A 9071-nucleotide genomic window follows, 5' to 3' on the forward strand; every position below is an offset into this window, starting at 1 on the left:
CTTCACAGTTAGGTTTGGAAACTAGCAATGCTTCTGGATCCTAATCAGATCAGGAACTGCAATTATTCAAATCTGTATTTCAATCACTTATGAGGGCTGCTCTTCCCCCCCCCCCCCCATTTATGTTTCACCTGATACTTAGGGCCTAGGGATTGAGAATGCAGAGTTTTATGATAATATCCAAAAGCCTGTTGTGTTCACCACAGCTTCTCTTCCTATGCAGGCCTCAAATTCCAAGTTTGCCTCTTCTTCTCATGATCCTGCTGAATATACTGCTTGGCCTCTTGTGTCTTAGCCATACCTTTGCAATTTGCAGATACTTCTAATTGAACGAATCTGGCTCTGGACACTGAGTGCTGCCTCTCAGGACTGCTTTCCTTTTCCAGCCAATATACCTCTAATTCTTCAAGGTCTTGATAGCTCTCAGATGTCCTCAGATGGATGGCATTTTTCAAAAGCTACAACAAGTTGTATTCATCAAGATAGCTTCCCCTAAATAATATCACCAGAAGGGAAATGATAGTATTTTAATGTTTTATGTTTTCATTAGTTATATATAATATTGGAATTCATTTTGACATAATCGTACATTCATACAATATAATTTGCTCCATTAGTTATCAGTACTTCCTCCTTCTCTCCCCTCCTCCTTCTCCCTGTTCCCCTTCCTCTACTCTACTAGTCTTCTATTTATTTATAGATTTAAAAATCAGTACTGTATACACAAAGTGAAATCCACTGTGCTATACTTCTATATGTAAATAACATAATTTAGTAAATTTTTTCCACCATTCCTCCCCTTTCCTGTCCCCACTTCAGTGATATTTTAAAAGTCATAAAAATTGGTTAAGATTCATGTTGTCCCAAATGACAGAAGCTGCTTCTTTGTAAAGATTTAGCAGTCTCTTTTGGTGTATATAGACCACACTCTTTAATTCTAAGTGAAATAAGTCATCCACAGTAACACAAATACTGCATGATACCACTTATATGTGGAGTCTAAAAATCAAGTTCATTGGAGTACTGTGCAAGGTCATGGCTACCAGAGACTGAAGAAGGTGGTGGACAGAGCAGAGGGACATGTTGGTCTAAGGGTGCAAAGTTTGGAAGAATACAGACTTCTGATTTAGCTGGGTTTCCAAGGGTACCCTGCCAAGTAGATAAGCTGGTTCTATTGTGGTCTGTGTGGCCTCATACTTGAGATATGCACACACGCCCTGGAAAAATGGCTTGCAACTTATCATTGACTATTGGCAGAGATAGCTTATGCTGTTCCTGAGCTCTCCAAGACTAACAGAATTCAGTACTCTGATGTATAACTGTATAACATGCTGGCAGAAGAGGGTGGTATTTTTCTTAATGCCAACATCTGCTGTTTTGTATTTAACAATAATTCAGAAATAAAGCTCAAGAAGATACATGCTCAGACCAGATAGTTTTCAGTTATACACTCATGGTTCTTTTAAGACTCATTTGTTACCTCTTTAGTTCCCTTGTGCCAGGCACTTGGGGTCTCTGGATGAGGAGCATCCTCCAGGGAGGACTGACCATCATCCTGAGTCTGGTTCTCTTTGTGACCCAGGTTAACTGCTGCCTCAAAGAGGTTTTATGAGCAAATGAAATCCATACAAATTGTTTGGGGGTGTCTTACGACTCCAATCCACCTCTAAATTCAAGGGGCAGAGGTCCTACTAGATTTAATATACTTCATCTTCTGCTTCAGTGGCTAGAGTAGGGTTGAGGGAGGACCATTAGGAAAGAAAGTCTCATACACATGGTATTTACACTGCATCATTTGGCCAATTAATATGCTTTAGCAATATGAAGATTCTTTAAAAGACTAGGAATAGAACCATCATATGACCCTGATAATCCACTCCTTGGTGTTTACTGAACAGAACAAAAAGCAGTGTACTATAGTTATACATGCACACCAATGTTTATAGCAGTGCAATCCACAATGATCAAGTTATGGATCCAACCTAGGTGCCTGTCAACAGATGAATGGATAAAGAAAAAATATATACCATATATAAACAATGACATTTTACTCTGCCATAAATAGGAATGAAATTTTGTTACTTTCTGTTAAATGGGAGAACTTGAGAACATCATGCTAAATTAAATCAGCCAGACTAAGAAAATCAAGGGCAAAATGTTTTCTCCCATATGCAGAAGCTAGAAAGAAATCAGGAATAAATTAGGGGGATTTTATGAAAATAAAAAAGAGAACAGTGAAGTAGAGAAAGGATATGGGCTGTGGGGTAGGGAGGAGGGGTGAAAAAGGGAAGCAACTACACAGTGAAATGAGCCACATTATGCTGCGTGCACGACTGGATACAACAGGGTGAACTCTGCTGTTATATATAACTATCATGCACCAATGGAAACAGAATGAAGACCATAGAAGTACAGGAAACAGGAAGAGGAAGAAGGGGGAGTACCAAGAAATAAAAATGAGCAAATTATGTTGTATGCATTTATGATTTTATCAAAATGAACCCTGCTATTTTGTGTACCTATAATGCACTAATAAAAGCATTTTTTAGAAGAATGATTTTTGGAGCAGAAACACATCCTTTCTAAGAGATAAAGAGCTCTGCAATGGTTTGAGTATGAAGTATCCTCCAAAAAGCTCATGTCTGAGACAATGGAAGAACCCTGAGAGGAGAAATGATTAGTTGACAAGAGCCTTAAACCAATCAGTGAATTAGTCCCCTGGCAGGATTAACTGAGTGTTACCTGAAGGTGGGTAGGGTGTGGCTGGAGAAAATAGGTCACTGATGGCATGGCTTTGGGGATATATTTTGTATCTGGCAAGTGGAATCTGTCTCTGTGCTGCCTGATGATCAGGTGAGCTACTTTGTTCTGCCACACTTTTCTGCCATGATGTTCTGCCTCACCTCAAGCCCCTCGGAATGGAGCCAGCTACCTATGAACAGAGACCTCTGAAATCATGAGCCCTCAAATAAACTTTTGCTCCTCTAAAATTGTTCTTCTCAGGCATTTTAGACAGAGCAGTGAATAAAAGCTGATTAGAACAAGTTCATACTGCCTGTGCTTGGCTTTTGGCTTTGTGTAGGTATGTTTTTCATAATTGAAAACTCAATGTAGGTTTCTTCCTTCTGTTTAAGCCTGGGCATCAGTGACCCCCAAGAATACCCAGCTTCGGGCTGGAGATGTGGCTCAAGCAGTAGTGTGCTCACCTGGCATGCGAGCGGCCTGGGTTCGATCCTCAGCACCACATACAAATAAAGATGTTGTGTCTGCTGAAAACTAAAAAATAAATAATAAAAGCGCTCTCTCTCTCTCTCTCTCTCTCTCTCTCTCTCTCTCTTAAAAAAATATATATATTTAAAAAAATAATGCCCACCTTCAAGTATTTCAGAATACAATCGGGAGAGGCCTGGGGCCCGCTGCTGCAGCACAAGAGGGGTGTGTGTCTTCTGATTGTTCTACCTCAGCTGCCAGAAGGAACCCACTGGCTATGGGGGACTGAGGTACCTGAAGAAGTTGATCTCATTCTGTCTCTTCTTTATATCAAAAAACACTGCCCAGTCCAACGTTTATGTTGCATTTTCTTGGCAACCCTGACACCAAGATGCAGTGGACAGAAATCTAGGATTTCACTCTTGGATGACCTTTGCCATTCTCCATGTTGGAATCCTCCAGTGGGTGGTGTTGTGCTCAATAGAGACTCTCCATGATGATTAACTGTAGGACTCTTTGGGTTCACTTGATTATTATGCAGATAATCATTGCTGCTAACAATATCTAATATCTTTTTTCAATGAATTCTTTATTTGTGACTACTGGGCTTATGACAAGCCACATATTTATTCTTACCTGCTAACAGACATGCATCTAAATTAACCTGAAATAATAGAAAGATGTATGAATATAAAATTTCTATTTACTGAAATTTATAAAAATTAAACATGTACTCCTACATTGTAAAACTGTATGCTTTAAAATGAAATACTTTTACTTCGTATATTGACAATAATTGTTATTATTTATTTGAAGACTTTTGGTAGCCTAATTTTTTATTGACACAAGAAATGGAATCCACTCCCTCTCCTAGAGAAATTTTTCTTTTGCCTTGAAATGAAGAACCTGGGTGCAGGAGCACACATATGCTATTTAGTGGAAACTAAGGTGTAGTTATTAGTGTTTGGGGATTATTTTTAAGAATAATAATTGAAAATATTTTAGGTCTATTAAACATGGTTAGTTCAAATTTATTTTATGTAAATCCTTCACAAGTTGCGTGATTTCATTTATTGATATAAAGGAAGTTGGCCAGCCAACTAAACCTGAAGAAAGAGAGGCAAGCAAATTCTTTATTAAATCTCAGGACAAATGAGTCTGAAGTGGGTGCTACTGTATTCAAGAGGTTCCAAGAGAGTAAACACAAACAAAGCTACTCCTTGAACTGCCATCAAATGAAGCAGAGGACTGAGGAGTAACCCATACCCTGTGCCTCTCTATGGAGTGTCCCTACATTATAGCACCTAAGAACTGCTCCGAGCATTGAGAGAAGGAGGTGGTAACAACCCCCAGTATAGATGTCACCTTCTCACCACGGAAAACAGCAATTATGGGGCTGCTATAAGTAGCACTGTGGGCAGCCGAGAGTTGGCAAACGAAAGTATGCACTGGAGAGTAAAACACAAAGAAGGTGACGTTTGGAACTCTTGCTAAAAGGCTGGGATGTGACAACAGGTGAAATATTTAGGGCAGCTGAGTGTGTTCTAAAGCATATGAGCGGATTGGTGTCACAGTAATTTTGGCATAAATACAATTTTGCCTCATTTTGAAGTCATAGATGATGAGGCCTGGTGATACTGTGTTTAAAGAAATCATCTTTTTTAATAAAAATTGTATGTTGAGGTACCATTGACTTGAGAAATTCTGTGCACCACTTGTAGATAACCCAGTGAGTTTGAGGACTTGTATGCACCTGTGAGATCATAACCACCTTCAAGGCCACACAGGTATCCATTGCCTCCCAACGTTTCTTCCCTCATCTTTAATTATTGTAAGCAGTACGATTGTGTGTCTGTGTCTCTGTTTGTGGTAAGAACAAGTAAGCCCTACCCTCTCACAGATTTTAAGCGTGCATTGCAGTCTTGAGTTACAGACACCGTGATGTATCCCATTTGACCAGAACTTGTTCCTGCATAACTAAAACTCTGTACCCTTCAACCATTGTCTCCCCATTTCCTCCTCCAACTCCAGGAAACCACTAATCTTCTTTCTACCTCTAAGAACTCTCCTCCTTTGCCACACACTTATCTGAGTCTTTCAATGACTTTCAATCCCTGTGCATTGACCTACAAAGTCTCTAAATGACCTGAATCCAACTCACCAGCCTCATCTCCTACCATGCTCTGCTTCACTTACTCAAATTCAGTTATTGACATTTTCATGACTTTTAAAAAATCCCCAGTATGATATCACTCCATTCCTAGTTCCCTAGTTTGGAATGCTCTTCCTCCAGGCACTGACAGCTTGCTTCTTGCTCTTGTTTGAGGTCTCTTCTCAAATGATACCTTCTCAGAGTGGCTCATCTTTTTAATAATTATTCTTTCTTCTCTCGTTCAGTTCTTTATTTTTGCCCATGTTATCACCTTACATATAATATTTTACTTACAAGTTTTTTCTCCTTCCCCTCCACGATCAGTGTAAGCTCTGTGAATGTAGGACTCTCTTGAGTCTCTGCTGTATTTCATTACTTATAATAGCATCTGTAACTTGGTGAGTGCTACAATTTGGATGAAGAATGTCCCCCAAAGGCCTATGTGTTAAAACCTTGGTCCTCAGTGTGACACTCATGGAAGATATGGGAAGCTTTAAAAGGCAGAGCCTCACGGGAGATCCTAGATCATAGGCAACAGGCCCTCAAAGGAGATCATGGGATACTATTCTCTTCCTTTCTCCCTTTGCTTCCGGGCCACCGTACTCTGTGCTCCTGGAAGGACATTCTGCCTTGTCACAGGCCCAAAAGCAAAGAAGTCAACCAACCATGGACTGAAATGTCAAAAACTATGTGCCAAACCAAAAACTTTCCTCTTTGTAAATTGGTATTAAGTATTTTCTTCAACTTCTCAAGTATTTTCTTCTACTAATAGGAAGCTGACTAATATTATAGGCTTCCAGTAATTATTCTTGACTAAGTAATACACTATTTAAAGCAGCGATTTTGGAACAATGCTAGTTGTATGACTGTCTCCTCATCTATAAAAAGGGGATAAGAGTAAATTATGAGAATTCTTGTCAGGATTAAACCAGTTAATATATATAAGATATGTCGAATTGTGTTTGGATGTTTTAGTTGGCTTTTTTTTCTGCTGTGAATAAAAGACTAACCAGAGCAATTTTAGAGGAGGAAAAGTTTTATTTGAGGACTCACCGTTGCACAGGTCTCAGTCCCCAGGCAGTCAGCTCCATTCCTCAGGATTCCGATGAGGCAGAACATCCTAGCAGAAGAGACACGTGGAGAAATGTGGCTCACATGATGATCAGAAAGCAAAGAGAGAGACTCTACTCACCAGATACAACATATACACCCCAAAGGCATGCTTCCAATGACCCACTCCTCCAGCCAGACCCTACCTGCCTTCGGCTACCATTCAGTTAGACCTGTCAGGGGATTAATTGACCAATTAATTGGGTTAAGGTTCTTATAACACAATCATTTCGCCTCTAAACCTTCTTGCATTGTCTCACATATGATGTTTTGGGGACACCTCACATCCACACTATAACACTGGGCTACAGAAGTACCTCTCAAATTATTTTTGTTATTTGATCAGTCTTAACCATAAAAGAGGCACTTCTTTTATTTGGTTTAACAATTGAGCTGATGTTCAATATGTGATCATCACTATATTACTGATAAAGGGTGAGTAATTTGAGTTACATTTTTGACAGTGGTGTTCACCCTTGGATCAGCATCATAAAGGGAGTATAAGGAGGCACTGTACCTGGCTATTCAGGAAGAATAAAAACACAATCTAAAGAAAGATTTGATCCTAATAAACTAGAAAATTGACAGGATTGTTTCCAGAAGAAAATGAGAATGTGGAAATGATGAATGAGGAAGGTTGATGAACTCATTACCCAATAAAGGGTAAAGTCTAAATTCTACAAATCTCTAGGTCCACTCTGTGGGAAATCTGAACAGGCATCCCTGTGCCTTAGCTGTGCTGGTGCCTTTGAACACAGGCTCCAAAGGCAGGTGCTGCATCTGTATCTTTGCTCATCTGCAGGTGGTGCACTGCAGGGCCCAGATCTCAGTTTCAGTTTATGCTGCTCCACTTAATCAGGTCTTCCACATCCTCAGCTTGGCTCATTCATTAGTCAGAGAATATCACACGGGCATCCTCCAGGGCCCTGGTCTCCTGAGTGAATATGGCTACCATGTTCTTCTGAGTTCTGGCCCCAGTCTTCCTGTTCTTCTTCAGCCTCCTCCAACAATTATGCCATTTCAGGAGAAAGTTACCAGCAACAAATGAACCCTCACTCCATTTCTTGTTTTAAAGCCAAATTTTGTGGTTTCTATCATATTTCACAACACAACACAGTAAGATCTTTATACTGTCAGCAAAACACATTACCATGTTGGTTTTACACCTGATAAGAATGGAAACTGGGCTGTGGTTGTGGCTCAGTGGCAGAGCACTTGCCTCACACATGTGAGGCACTGGGTTTAATCCTCAGCACCACATAAAAATAAAAACAAACAAAAAAGATATTGTGTCCATGTATAACTAAAAAAAGTTTAAAAAGAATGGAAACTATTATCCATAATTATTTAAACCACCCTGTTTCTCTAGAACATTAATTTCCATGTTCTAGAGTAGAAACCATAATAATATTTTTAACAATACTAAGCAACACCACCCTTCTGGACTGACTTAGCAATACATTTTGCTCTCAAGTATCAGATCCTCACTTAGGAGTTGTAATAAAATTATTTAGCATAAAGGTCTACAGTATAGGGAAAATGTAGACTTTTCTGACAATATAGTGGATCAAAAATAATTTTCCCAAATTCTGTCATGCTGGTATTTCTTACAATATAATCATATGTCCTCAGGGTATTTTAATCCATTTGTTCAATTTTAAGAAAAGGAAGAATGCATGCATGCAGAACACACAGATCCATCTCCTCAGGAGGTATATTTCTGCTTCGCCCAAACTATACCCAATTCTCTTTGCAATATCTTGTCAGAAGGCAAATTAGAATGCATTAAGTTATTATGTTCAGAAATTTAGTGGTTTCTCAAAATCACGCAACACAACAATCTTGTTTCCCCTAGAAGATTCCCTGGGATTCACAAAAGTAGAGAAGTAGAGAACTCCAAAGTATCACCTTTTGGGTAATGAAGCTTGCCACTCTTAGTACTGCAGACTTGGATAAAGTACTTGGATAAACTCCTTCCTAAGTTCATGTATGTATCTCTGTGTCTTGCCACACACAGGAAGATAATAACCCCAATAAAAAAGAGAATTTAGGGTGAACATCTTACCACCTTTGAACAATATCAGTGTTATGTTCTCTATCTCTTACATCTTCCGGTGACAGCATCACTTTGGAGTCATAGCAGTACCTGAATTTCTATGGCCCATTGGATAGAGATCGCTGTTACTAAGAACTCTTCTATATCATTCTTTGTGGGTGTGTGCTGAGGATCAAACCCAGAGCTTCATGCCTACCAAGCAAATGCTCTATCTTTGAGCCACCCTCACCCTGAGCCCACTGAAAGCTCTTTTGGCAAGTTAAACTCTAATGTTATTTTTCATGTAGTTGTGTATTTATTTTTAACATACATATTTAATTTCCTACTATATCAGACTACAATCTAGGCAAGAGGATACAACTTTGAGCAAGATGAAGGAAATGTGGGATGTCACAATGCTTATATTTTAAAAGGGAATAGCAATAAATACATAAAATCAAGATAATATCTAGAAAATTAAGTATTCAAAATAAGAATTTTGGAATTGTATATGAATGAAGTACGGTATACTACATTACTTAGACTAATCAGGAAAGGGCTGTC

The sequence above is a fragment of the Marmota flaviventris genome, chromosome 10 (genome assembly GCF_047511675.1).
Source record: "Marmota flaviventris isolate mMarFla1 chromosome 10, mMarFla1.hap1, whole genome shotgun sequence".
Taxonomy (NCBI): domain Eukaryota; kingdom Metazoa; phylum Chordata; class Mammalia; order Rodentia; family Sciuridae; genus Marmota; species Marmota flaviventris.